Raw genomic sequence first — 14,273 nt, forward strand, 5'->3', positions numbered from 1 at the left:
AGATTCTCCGTCCTCCTCTCAAGGAGCAGATTCTCAAAGAGAAGGTAGTTTGAGGAGGTAGTCTTCACAGTTTTGCATTTCTGAAGAAAGGATACCGCTCTACTCCTTGTGGTGCAGCGGCCGCTCGTCTTGAGGGTTTCAATGCACAGTATGCTTTTACGAGTCAGGTCTAGGTTGTGTGCTGGAATTCAGTTTTGCACGTGCCAGCTTTCTGCACCTATAAACCCACAGACCGCTTAAAACAATAGAGGTAGAGACAGTTAGCAGAAGAACTCACTCACTCCCTTCCTTGTCTAAGCCCCACACTTTGCATGCCTCTACCTAAGAGGTATTGGTTAGACTGATTTTCTCAGGGCTTTCATTATTTCATTCCTTTCTCAGTTCAATTTTCTGTCTCTGAACTGTACACTGCAGGTTCTCACTTTCTCTCTGTAGTGGAAGAAAGAACATTACAAGCTCTGAGATAGACCATAATAATTTAGTCTATCTAAGACTAAGACTATAGCTAGACTTAAGGAACTGTGGCTTTTCTATCACTATGTTATTTCCTAAATAAAGCTTCTCTTTTCCTTTCATGCAGGCAATAGCCTCAAGAATTCTTTTTACAAAACACAGACTCCTAACTTTAGTGCTTCTCACTCCATGCATTCTTTCCATTGTATAAAGCTCTCTGCTACCCAATACTGTGCACTCCAGGTTACTTATACACCTTAATTTCAGGTTGCTATCAAGGAGTTCCTTTTTGCTACTCAGTGCTGTCACTAACTGCGTGTTTACTTAAATTTTTGTCTGGTTCTGACTGAGAGATAGGACAGGCTTCTGAAAACATTTTGAGTTGCTTCTCTCTAAAAGTTAATTGAAACATCATGTCTGAACCGCAGGCAGCCCGTTTCATCTTGTGACAACATATTTCTTTATCATCTTGAGTATCTTTAACTCTTGTTGATATTTGTGCAACTTGGGTTAACAGATGAGTGGTTAAATCTATTTCCTACAGGGTTTTGCACAATTTTTTTCACACCAATGCAGGAAAATGTACGCTTGTGTTGACCAAACGTTACAAAAGTATCAGTTGAAAAATGAACAACTAGATTTCCAGCAACGCAACTTTAATAGCCTAACACCTGTGTTATGTATCATCTTCTTTAGACTCTGCCTTAATGGACTAACAGGGATCCCTCTTGACAGTAATGAGTTTCCCTAACTTCAAAAAGACAGGAAGCCCACCATCCTATGTTTCAGAGTCTTCCTGCACATTCTCCTGGGCTGTTCATCAGAGTCCTGCTTCGATAGTCCCACTGATATAAAAAGGTTGTTTTTACATGACTAGGATAATCTCTACTTAGTTCTTCTCAGCCAGAGAGCTTTGATCCCACAGATGCCATCTTTACTCTAATACGCTGTGCCATTTGCTTGCTTCTTAAAGCCAAGATGGATAAAGGGTAGAATTGTGTCTGCCTATCACATGATTTTTGAGGGATATGTACTCATGATATTGCCTGTGTCTCATTCCCACCCTGCTCTGGAGGCACCCTGAAGTTGTCTTTAGTGTTCTATCATTAAAGTGGCAGTTCCCCTCTTGACCTGGCAACAATCTGCAGTGTCTCAGTAACAAGGCTGGTGATGGGCAGAGATTTAGTTGGCTTCTCTTGGCTGCCAGGGCCTGCTGTGGGCAAGTCCCTCTCCCTGAACAGCCACTGGGCACTGTCTCTTAGGGGTATTTTAGCTTCAGCTTTGAGAGAAACTGGGCACTTTTTTGTTGTTTTTGACATGGAAATAATCTCCCAGAGGAAGGAAAGATGTATTTATTTATTGGAATATTGATCCCCTGTCCTCTTGCCAACCACCCCCCTTCTCCAGCTATTCTGACCAGTTAAAATTCAGACTGGCAGAGCTGCTCTGAGGCATTCCTTCTAGTCCACGGGTATCTTCCCTGTCTCTGGATCCATCTATGTCTTCCTACCAGGTAAGTGGGCCCCCTCCTAAGCAGACAGAACCATTGTTTTATTTTCTGAGAACGTAGACTTTTAAATAAGGATGATCTTAGAGGTTGGTGCTTTGCAGCATGCTAGCTTCCCATTTATTATCATTTCTAATTAAATTATCTTACATTTTAAAATGTAAGGTCAGGTGGGCAGGAAGGTTGTCAGGTGCGAGAGAAGATGTCTGTTTCACATCAGTGTCCATGGTTACCACATTGCCAATCCCTGACGGATACAAATTGGGCTTTAAATTCCATTAATTTCCTGAGTGTGCCTGTTTCTAATCAATTTTACAATCCTTTTTTTAAAGAAAATCATATCTAGTCAATTTCATAATGACTTCTACTCAGTGTTACAACACAGACAGAAGATTTATCAGTTTGATTTTTCCCTGCCTAAATAAGCTCCGCATAGCACTCTTATCTTGTTTACTTCTGTGGAGGTGCACAGGGTCAGCCCTGGGATCAGATTTCCCAGAACTGGGAATGTCCTGAACGGAGTCCGGCATGAATATGTGCCACCTGGGTTCAGGGCTTTTCTCTCCTGGGCACTAAAAGGGGAAAACCCCTCTGCTGATGCCTTCTCAGTCCACGTGGCAAGCGAAAGGGTTGTAGTCTCTAAGTCTCTTGTTTACCCTCCACGTCCTTCGCCTGCACTCAGAGCAAGAAGCTCTGTGCAAAATTTTACTTTCACTTGATAAACATTGAAAAAAGAAAACGAACATTGCCTCATTTGTGCATTTTACTCTTCTCATTTCCCAGAACAGGTTGCTTTCATTCTTATGGATTTTCTGTAATAACAAGATTGGTAACCATTTATTCCACTAGAACTGTATGAAAGGTCTGAGCTGAGTTTTGGTACTGAATTCTTTTTTGAGAATGTTTTCAAAGAGGTCAAGTGCTGGCTGGTGAATTCTGGGAGCTGAAGTCCACCCATCTTAAAGTTACCAAGTTTGAAAAACGCTGCTTTAAAATAATATATCCACAATGGGCCAGTTGGCCACAGCACTGAACACGCCTTCCACGTTCTAAGTTAGGAGACGCAGCGCTGCCCAGATTTATCTTTCTTTGGAGAAGAGGGCAACAGAGAGTCAGGGCTTTTATCAGGTGTGATTTTTTACAAATCAGCATTTGTAAAGTGGAAGCAAATTGCATGCACGTTGCTATCAAGCAGCCATCAGCCTGCAAAAATCACATTTCTCAAAGAAAGAGTCTCCAAATCTCAAAGTGCCTCTTCTCTCGACTCCCTTTCTTCATCCCTTTTTCTGTCCCCAAATACTGTTTTCTCTCACACAAGACTTTAGTTACAAAGATCAACTCCTAGTGGCTGTATGGCTACATCCACATACTTTTCTTGGCAGCACTGCAGAAATGGGTTGCTACAGCTACTTCCAGGGATATCTTTTCATTTTCCATGCTGGCTTACAGTCCCATGGATTTCCTAGTGGTCTTCCATCCAAGAATCAGATCCAACATTCATTAATGGGGGATGAGGTGCATCAACCACAGTCAGCTAGGTGTTGCCACCTGCTGAAACTTTGTAGAGGGTAGAAAATCAGCTTGTTCAGGTTCTCCTTGTTGTCTCCTTAAACACTGGAGAGAGATCTCCAGCCATCAGAGAAATATTTCCTCTACCAATGAGCTGCTTAACTAGCAATAGTAATTCATTCAGAACAAACCATATTCAGTAATAAATGTCCAAATTGCATCTGGCTTGCCAGTGCCAGACTTCTCCAAGTCAGGACCACCCCGAGGTGCTTTGGGTGAGATGGGCGGCTGTATAAATGTGACAAATAAATATATAAATAAATGGCCTTCAAATGTGTTGGCCAAGGATGACAGGAGTTGTAGTCTGAAGGGCAAAAAAAGATTTGCTCTGGGATATATCAGCACTCTTCAATCGTGGTGTATGCCCCAAACTGCGTATCTTGATCTGGATTTGTACAACGGGAGAGGGGGGTTCAAGATTGCATTTTTAATCCCCAGCTTAATTTACAAGGACTAAATGTTCCCAGCTCAGATATTATCTTGTGAAGATGGACTGGAATATCTGCCTGAATCCAAAGATACTTGCACTGAACTAGTAATTATCCAGAGAAGCATGTAGAGTCAAGTGGGATGACTTGAATTTAATTATGTGGCACCAAGCAGGTCTGTCTTAAATGAGCAGAATCATCTGGGAAGCTTTTGAATGTTTAATAAAACAAATTAAGAAATCTCAGCAGCAGCCTATTCTTGCTATGGGTAGTTGTTTTGGTCTGCCTAGCCAGGAGGTCGGGGGCACACGTGTGAGTGTTCGTCTGCTGTTTAGCTGTTATTTCAGGTAGCAGGTACTTTAATGCCATCCCTGTTACTAATTATTGCTTCAGTAAACAACAGCTGTTCAGATGCTGCTCAGCTTCTTATTTCCACCTTTAAAAAGATTTGACAGAGCTCAGATAATAGATGGGTATTGCTGAAAGGGGAAAAATGTTATAATCATTTCACTCCCCTACTGCTAGCGATTTTATGGGCCTTGTTATGGCAGGCATATTAATTGCAAGTGAACTGATGTTAAGCAAATTAAATGGCTTTAGTGCAGTATGTGTATATGGACACTTGGTTGGAGACAGTTTAACAGCTATCTGCTAGAAGGATTGGTATGTTTAGACTTTAAATTGTATCCCACGTTAGGAAGCGATGTGCTATAAAAAGACATAATTGCCACAGCACAATACTGATGATGCGCTGTTAGCGATATTTCAGGAAATCAAAAATCCAAGGCAAACGCTTTCTCCTGCCTCAGGCACACCATTGTGAGCCTTTTCCAGACCACTAGGCTTTGTATTTCCTAAGCCTTGTCAATGTTAAAAAAACATCAGAAGGCTTCTGCCTTGCCTAGCTTTTTCTGATTTCTGGGGATGTTAAACCACTTTTAATTATGGGCACGTCAACCTTTTCTGGGGCTAGAGCAGTGTTGCTCAACCTTGGCATCTTTAAGATGCGTGGACCTCAACTCCCAGAATTCCCCAGCCAGCCATTTGCTTCTGCCCTGGTTGGGAAGCAAATGAGCACAAATGCCTTCACGTGTCTCTATGCCCCTTCTGTCGCTCCCCTCCCCAATGACTTGTACAGTAAGTCACTTAAATGGAAATGTCTTGTCATACCAACTTCATAATTCTGGCCAGGTCTGACCCGTAACAGAGAGGAAATCTCACTGCAGTTACTGGGTAATGACTGACCAAGCAGGAGATGAATGGAAGGGACAGTCCCTGTAGCCCAAACCAGCCATGCTCTGGACTGCAAAACTGTAGCAGCATTTGCTCCTATACTGGCAACCACGGTAGATTCAGGATTAAAAATGTAAAATTGCAATGAACTCCTAAGTGGAAGTGACAAGTGGAGGGCGTAAATAATTGCTACATATGGGGTGGCTATTGTGTTGACAGAAATGCCCGGAGGTGGTGCTGGCAAATTAATATGGCTGTCTGGAAGTGTGTTGTGTTTAGAGCCAAGCCTTCTAACCTTGTGAGGGAACAGAAAGTGGTGATGAACAATCTTTTGTGAAGCTGTGCTTCCCATTGGTAAACCAACCATGAAACCAACTTAAGAAACCCTCTTCCAGATTGCCTCCCTTTCCTCACTTGATCATTGTGATGGCCAGGAGCTCCATCAAGACCACAGTTAACATGGCCCCTGATTGGTGGATCCCCCTGCTTCTGTTTCCCTCCCATCCATTCCAAGAAAGCAAGCACCAATCGCTTCCCTTCTGTGGGCAGGTCTTTTGAGACAAGTGTGGAGGGGAAAAAACCCACAGGTTTATGGCTGTTCTTGTCACCTGGGCTAGAAGGGGAAATTTGACAGAATGCATGTCAATTTCAGCTAGTCGTCGTCATCATCATCATCATCATCATCATCATCATCATCAAAGAAATGCCCATTACTCTGTTGAACAAGAAAAGAATTCAACAAAGAAAAGAACCAGCATTTCACTTCCACCACTGAAACTAGTAAAAAACAAGAACAAAACAAAGTCCAGCCTTTCATGGAAGGCAGCAAAGCCACAAATGGCCACTGAAAGAGGGGGGCAGGACGTAGGGGAAAAGGCACCCACCAGAGCACAGCCACCAGTTGGAAGGAAGACTTTGGTGTAGGACAGAATGAAGTGGAGCTGGTGGACAGGACTGTGCTACTTGGAGCAGAGAGGGGAAAAGACTATTTTAAAATTTTGGATGGAGAAAATGTGGGTGGAGGTCACCCTTCCAGGAGGCTGGGGTGATGCCTTTTGTTCCTGCTCTCCAGTGTAAGGCAGCCCATCCTGAGTTTCAGGTTGGTGTCCAATTTAAAATGATTCACAGGAATTAATCAGCAGCTAAACATTAAATGCATGTGAAAAAGCAACAGTGGGCTAAAATGCCCAAAAGAGAGTGTTTTTCCCAATGGCAGAGATTTCTAGTGTAGTTGTTAGGTAGGAAAGGGAAGGGAAGGAGAAGGAGAGCTCATCACTAAGTTAACAGGTGAGAAAACCTCTCCCTCATACTTGCAGGACGGATCTCAGAGACAAGGATTACTCACATGAAGATCCTGAAGTTACTACAGTGTCAGGAAAGCAGTCACAAGGACGTTCATCTTAGGTCCATTTTGAACATTGGAAGCATCATGTGCTTGCTTTTGTATAATTTTATTTATTTCCTAATTAGATTTACCTTCTGCTTTTATTCCTGGGGCTCAGCGTTGTGTACATAATTTTCCTTCATCCAGCTTTTTCCTAACAACAATCTTCTGAGACAGGATCGACAGGGGAAAGTGACTGACCCATCAAGTTTCCATGACTAAGCATGGCCTCAAAGCTAGTTGTATACTTGAAAGATTACCACACTTGCTCTTGTTATAGCTGTAATACTTGTTCCTATAGAAGAGAGCGTCTGTAGCTCAGGGTTGAACTGTGGAGTTCTTGGTGCTCTCTGACCTTGGAAGCTTGCTTGCCGACGTTTCATTACCCAACGAGGTAACATCATGATATTACCTAGTTCAGGTAATGAAACGTCTGCAAGCAAATAATCAGCCTCAGAGTGTAATGCTTGTCATTGGCCTCCTCTCTGCAGTGGTAAGATTATTTGCTAAGTATTACAGGAATGTGACAAGGATTTAGCTGATTTATCTTGCCAATACTACTACATGGGTCCCTTTGGGAAGTCGATAGGCACATCCTGTGCACTTATGTCTCAAATGAAAACATTAAGTTTGGCAAAACTATGATTATAAAACATACAGCTGCAGCATCCGTGAGGTGGGATGGAATCAAAAAGTCAGGAAGTCCTGTCCCTTTGGTAAGTATGTTAATGTTGCACGGATGTACAAAGGACTTTGATCACATTGCCATGATTGCCCTCTTCACCTTTTAGCCCACCCCTGACATCACTGGAAATAAGTACAACAAATTACAATATTGAATGAGATCAAAGCATTATCAAATGTACTATTCCTAGTTTCTGAAGTGATTTGGAAACTCCCAGGTGTTCATTATGCAGTTAGTAGGCAGAGGTGGGCTTGGGTGGGACATCAGCGTTAGTGTCTGTCCAAGAAAAATGTTTTTGTAGGGCGGTGCTTTTTGCTCATCTGAATCTAGAATTTTAAAGAGACAAACATGACATCAACCAAGTGTTTCTTAGTAGGTGACAGCCTTATGTCTATCAGAAGCTCCCATTTTTATACGGTTAATACTACAAATTAATCTTCCTCCCTCCGCCTGGATTTTTAGAATTCCTTTGGCCTCTTTGCTGCTTGGCAATTTGTAGCCTGAACAGCTAAATGGCAGCAGGGGTGGTTCATGCTGGGACCTGCTACATTCATCTGACCAGAAAAACAATTCTTGGCAGCAGCTCCATTTTGATCTAGCAGATGAAAAGAATCTGTTCCATAAAGTTTTTGCTGGGGGTGAAAAGAGATCTTAAGAAGGTTTTTTTCCTCTTCGTAAGGCCCAGGCATCAGTGAGCTGAAGCATGAAGTAGCAGTAATAGCCTTTATTTGTGAAACTCTGTGGGCAGTGCTAAGCTGTTAAAATGCAGGATAATTAGAATTCTTCAAACAATAGCAAAAGAAATGCAGACTCGGCTCAAATAGCGTGAGGTTCCCCCTCCCCCCTGCTTCCCAAACTACTTTTAGAGACTCATCCACATTCTTCTCATCGCTAGGGGGTGCTGGTGTCACATCTGTGGTGGAAGGTATGTGGAGAAAATATAAGGCTGCTAATGGGGTACAGCCCTCTGCAGAGTTTGGAGAGAGAGAGCACGTTTATATGTAACCATTTCCCTAACCCACGGGGAACACATGCAATTTAATCAATATTAAAAATACAGGTTTCTATCAAAGACCATGGCTCCCTCTGTTTTCTTGTTCTGGGTCCCAGGGCACATCATACAGGTTGAAGGCGCAGTCCCATTTCAGAGGTCCCCCAAGTGATTAACGTCCCTGAAAGAAGCATGTCGGACTGATGCTCTTATTCAGGTCTTACCATAGGTTGGCTTTTCCACTCTCACCCTGTTTGCAATTTTTCTCCTTGATGTTTACTATTTCTGAAGGAGAAAAATGGTAGAAATGTCAGGAAAACATGACATTTTCAGGAAGTCTTTTAAACATTATGCTCCTACACAAGTACTTTTTTACTTTTGTCTTTCAAGATTCTTTTTAAAATCAACCTCTCTAAAGTCCAGAACCAATTTAGTCCAGATAAAATGGTGTGTATGTGTGTGCATATGTGCGTGTAAGAGACAGAGAAAGAACCCATACTGTTATTTTAATGTATTTAACAACTTCTGGGCTTGTAAATAGTGTTTTAATAACAGCAGTAAAAGATTAAATGGCTTTAGCTGAAATGAGAAGTGGCAAGACTGTTGTGAACTGCTGGTTTGCAATGTTAAGTTTCAGAATGGCTCAAGGAGGCATGCTTCTTTACAAGGGGAGGCTACCTGGTACCCTGATAATAAATGCACTGATACTTCTCTAGGATTTCCAGTTTATGCTTGCAGTGACTACAACCTAGAACCTCTAGAAATGACCTCTTTCTGGCGATAATATTGGCACTGCTGTCAAGAGCCGCAGTTCTGTGTGCTGTGTTGAGACTAGCTTTACTGCAGTCTGGACCAAACTAGATGTAATTATGTCAAATGAGTGTGCAGAATCAATTTGCCACTGCAGTCCTATAAAGTGTCATCTTGGGAGGCAATTAAAGGGAAACATACATGGCAAACAGAGGGGAGTCAAATCTTTCTCTCTGTTCAGGCCTTCCTATGATCAAAGCTTCTTTTTCCTAGTTATTATCCTTCCTCACAGCTGCAGACGGATGGCTAAAATATCATTTCAGCTGGAAACACCTCTCCCTCTACATCAGTAAAGTCTCGTATGCATCAGGCTCGGTTCTTTTTGTCTTTTGTTTTGGCAGTTTGTCTTTTCTTTTGGCTATGTGCAGAAATGCCTTCTTCTGGGACATTGTTTTTTTTTCAGTTTTGGGATTCAGAAGCTGTGGGATTCTCTGGAGATTCTCCCATCTAAGGATTAAGTAGGCCCATCCCAGCTGAGCCGCCAAACATAGGCAAAATTGGGCAGGGGCTCCCACCAAGCGTGCCATCCTTTTCCTGTTGTTTACAGAACTGGAAGCACTTTGGGGGCACAATGTGAAAGGTGGGGGTATAAAGGGCCAAGGCAGTAAGTCCCCAGTGGGGGCACAATGTTTTGGAGGGCAAGGAAGGAGCTAGCTGGCTGGCTGCCATACGAAGGACATGGCAAGAGCGGCTGGGGGATTGCATAGCAGCAGAAACAAATGGGATGCTTTTGTTTAAGACTTCGGCCGATGTGCACAAAACCGCCCCATTACAGAGACAGAGGTAGCTTTAAATTGTCCTCCTGCATGGCTGTTTCTGCACAAGTGAGCTCAGACGTCTTGCCTGATGTTCGGGATGCTTTCCGTGAGTCCGGTTGTGTTGATCTTTGGAAGAGAGGCCACGGAGAGCTTGTGAAAGGACCACTTAACAACTCAAAGGAGCACAGTTCGAGTTCATACCTGGAATGCAACTGGAAAACAACCCTTTTGCCGAAATGTGAAAGACAATTTTGTCTCTCCTGTAGAATTTTCTCAAGTGGCTTTAAAGCAAGCAACCTAGTGAAACATTCCCATTTTCTATTAAACCAGATAGGTTTTTAAGTAATTCCTGTGGAAAACCCATTGCTTTCATTGCCTACTAAATTGTATTGGGACAATTTCAATGAAGGATGGAAACAGCACATTCTCAGGGGGTCAAGCATGAGGTTTCTGTTCCTGCATGTCTCAGATTAATTAGATCTTGTAATTTCACCTCCTGGAATGTTTTGTTGGTACTCACTACAGGAATTTTTCCGTAATAATGTTAAGATAAAGCCTCAGATCTAGTTGTTTTTCAATATGTGACATTACATAAGGTGCAACATAGCTGCAGTTAAGAGGCGGATGAAGCAATGAAGAGCATTTCCGTTGCCCCCACCTCTTCATGGGCTTCATGGATCCCTTTAACACTAACGTTATATTATTGATAGCTTTACATCTAGGAATGATGTAATTTTAAGCCAAATCACTAATATATAAATGTTTATTCAATTAAACTTTATTCACTAAAAACAAAATTTCCTCTTTCAGAAACACTGAAGAGTTATAGTAGGGTCTCTACTTTTTTTTTTTTAAGCTAAATTTAGAAGTGAATCTTTCCACCAAATTTCAGAAATATATACAAAAATTATTTCCTTTCTACTCCAGTATTTTGCAAATACTCCAGCTAACCTCTGTAGGTATGAGAATTTAAATTCTTATCTCCAAATGATACACATGCTCATACAAACAAACCCATTTCATGTAATCTAGATATAGTCATTCACTATATTTATATTTATATATAATTCACTATATCTAGTGAATTCACATCTTATTGGAAAGGTTTTAATGTGGCTTTTGGTCTAGACAGTAACCACTTACTGCTTGTGGATAACTTTGCACTTGATTTAATAAAACAAAATTAACACAACATAGCATTTATCCTACTACTGGCAGATATTTTAGGCCTGCATGTTCCTCTAAATTGTCTACAATCTCAGTTCAGTTTTTTAATGATCTGACTGCTAATTTTTTGAGACATTCTATAACTGCAGCCAACATGCTCATGAAGTTCCATTTTTCAGCAAATCATTAGCCTTGCTCAAGACCACTTACAGTCCAATTGATCAACCTTCTCCTTTACCTCAATCTAACAAGTGATCCAAACTTTGGTTTTATAGTGAGTGTGTCTCAGCTAGAGCATAGGTAACCCTAGTTTACAGGAACAAATAATGTCTTTCCTTCACATGAAATCTTTTTTCTCTTAAAAAAAATGGTCTATAGGAGCCTACTAAGGAGAAGAAACAAAGCTATGAACTAGAGAACTGGACCAGGTTACACTGGGTTCTGAAATGTAAAGACAACTGTCAATTCTGGTACTTAGTATCACAATCAGTCGCTCTCTGAGTGAGATGGACGGTGACAAAATTTGAAATATCAATCAATCTTCATCAAGATTCAACCCTACAAATGGCACTAATTAAATAGCCCTTGAGACAGACTTGGCACTTCCGTGGCTTATCTAAAGCATTTCTAGGAGGTCACCACATATCCTGCCAGCAATTGACCTCATTCCTGAATGGCCCCCAGTCTCATCCTCAGAGAATCAAAAAGTAATAGCTCCATTGAAAAGAAGTAAAGTTCTGGGTAAAGTTCCAATCCTACCAGAATTTCTATAAATAAATCCTGCTTGGTGGGCATCTGTTCTATTCTCTCTTTTCACTGCTATAAATAATTCTTTCTGTATCTCCAAAGATTAGCTTAATTCTATCAAACTCCCAATATACAAAAAAGGTGATAAGTCTGATTCTGTTAAATATCAATCAATTTGCATCTTCTCTCTCTCTCTCTCTCTCATCTTCCATTCTAGTTGATGTATTTTTAATTATTGGTTCTTGAAACTAACTAGTTAACCAGCCCATATCATTCTGGAAGAATTTCTACTGTACTGCCATCAAAGTGGAAGGTCGCTTATAGAGGAGACTCTTGCGCATACTGGGATATTCATGTGTATCCCCCTTGCTCATGTCTGAAATGCTTGTGTTTCTGTATTCACACGTGTCTTTACACATCGGTCAACCCCTTTGTATTATGCACCAAAAAAAGTCAGTTAAGCATCAATGACTCTGGGCAGTTCACAGGTAAAAAAAAAACATTTTAAAAACTATAGAACAATACAACAATGAACAAGAATAAGAATAAAAGATGGGAAAAACTGGATAGGAACAAAAAATGGGGGTTTCGGTCATCCTCACCAAAGGCCAGGTTTTCAAGGGCCTCCAAAACACTAGTAGGGTGGGACCCACCCGAATCTCAGAGGCAACCTCAGTCCAGAGGGAAGCCACTGCTACCAAGAGGGGGCACTTCTGGGGTCCTGATCGATACCATTGTTTAATTGGGTGAACCTGGAGCATGCCAACCCTGCCAGTTTTAAAAGCCAGTTTTATAGCCCCTCAAGTTTTTGATGATATTTGGTCTTTGGATTTTTAAAAATACATAATATTGGCATACTTTTTTTTTTAACAAAAAAAAGCAACTTTCCTATTGGATATTTCTTTTGCTATGAAATACATGCTTTTTAAATGTTGAAGATTAACAGTATAAATAAAATGCAAATAATACTGCATATAGAGCTAAGTAAATTTTCAGAAGTTGGTTGTTTTAATATCCTGAACAATTTGCAGTGTTAATTACCAAATATTTCAAACTCAGAACACTGGTCTGTGAGAATAAAAGCCCCCCCCCCCCCTTTAAAGCTAAAGATTTCAGCCACCATTAAATTTCAAAATTTAGCTGGCTTTTTATTTTTTATGAGCTTTATAAAGTACAGATGAGGCAAGCTTCCTTTTTGTTGGCTAGACCTTTGTCAGAGTGCCAGCAAATTTAAATGCTCTACCTAAGGAAATTTGTTTCAGCAGCCAAGCCCCTTTTCACAAACCAGCAAGATACTTACATCACATAAACTGTTTCCAAATTCTGAAATGCACTAATTTTAGCACATTTCAATGCTCTCCCCACGGCTGTTTTGGAGGGCCGATACAAAAAAGTCCCCTATGAGCTGAGACTGTGCCCCTCTGGGGACAAGGGGCTGTTGAAACTAGAGTTCATATCCTGCTGTGCTGTACCCTCTATAAGGACTCACCTTCTAACTCCTTACCTCGTAAAACACCCAGGAAATTCTGATCTTTTTTATGTACAGTACAGTTGTTATCAGAGCAGTCTGATTCAGTCTCCTTGAACATAGCTACGTTTTGTTATACTGCCTGTAAAATTAGGCAGACTTTTATTATCCACTGATGAACCCACCACCAATTGTAATTTTTATCTTGTTTTGTTTTTACTTTATTTTTATTTTTAATGTGTTTTTGTTTGCAATTCTGGTCAGTGACTGTAATAAAAATATTCAAACAGAAAAGAAAGTATGAATGTTCTGCTCAGTGTGCAAGAAATAATAGCATCAACACAGTTATTTGTTATAACTGTGGTCTTCTATGCAGCTTTCTTGAATTATATTTTCTTTCTGAAGCAAATGCCTAATTTATAAATTCCAGTGATGATTCTTGTACTGAGCCCTAACTGGGAAGACATGCAACCATAATTGGAGTAATTTCTCAAATAGAAAGCCTTGCTGCATAGGATTTATCTGGCCTATTGTCTAATTTGAGGTAGCCAATTCATTTTAGGGCTAAAGAATGCCTTCCATAGGTCTGTGTAACAATCAGAATACAAAAGGGGAAAGGAAAAAGGTGTTTCAGAGCCATACTGACAGGCTCAGATTACAGCTGCCAGCAATTCCTTAAATAAGCCACATTCTTTCCTGGATTTGTGCAGCTCCAACAATGAGATCCAGTGAAGATGGTTTCGATCGAAGAAGGTGCTGACAGGTGTGACATTTGTGCCCATCGCCTTTTCTTCTGAGATCACCATGTAGCCCTAATGCCAAACACACGCTTTTTCTTGGCCAAACCAAATAATCCCCTTTCCTTAGCAAAACAACTGTAGATAGTTGAGATAGGTCTTTGCGAAGAGCTCCTTTTAGATTGTGCTTTTTGGATGGTGGGAATGCAGAGTGCGTGTGGAAGGATTTCCATCTCCTGTGCTGCTTGCCTGATGAGGACGGGCCCTTCTCGGGTTGCTTTAAAAAAGGTGTGGCTAGTTATAAACATGTTTCTGGAATGTGAGAGGTCAAACACA

The sequence above is a fragment of the Python bivittatus genome, unplaced genomic scaffold, assembly GCF_059951505.1.
Source record: "Python bivittatus isolate LINGU-HERP-01145 unplaced genomic scaffold, Pbiv_v1 ctg000070_np1212, whole genome shotgun sequence".
NCBI classification, from domain to species: Eukaryota; Metazoa; Chordata; class Lepidosauria; order Squamata; family Pythonidae; genus Python; species Python bivittatus.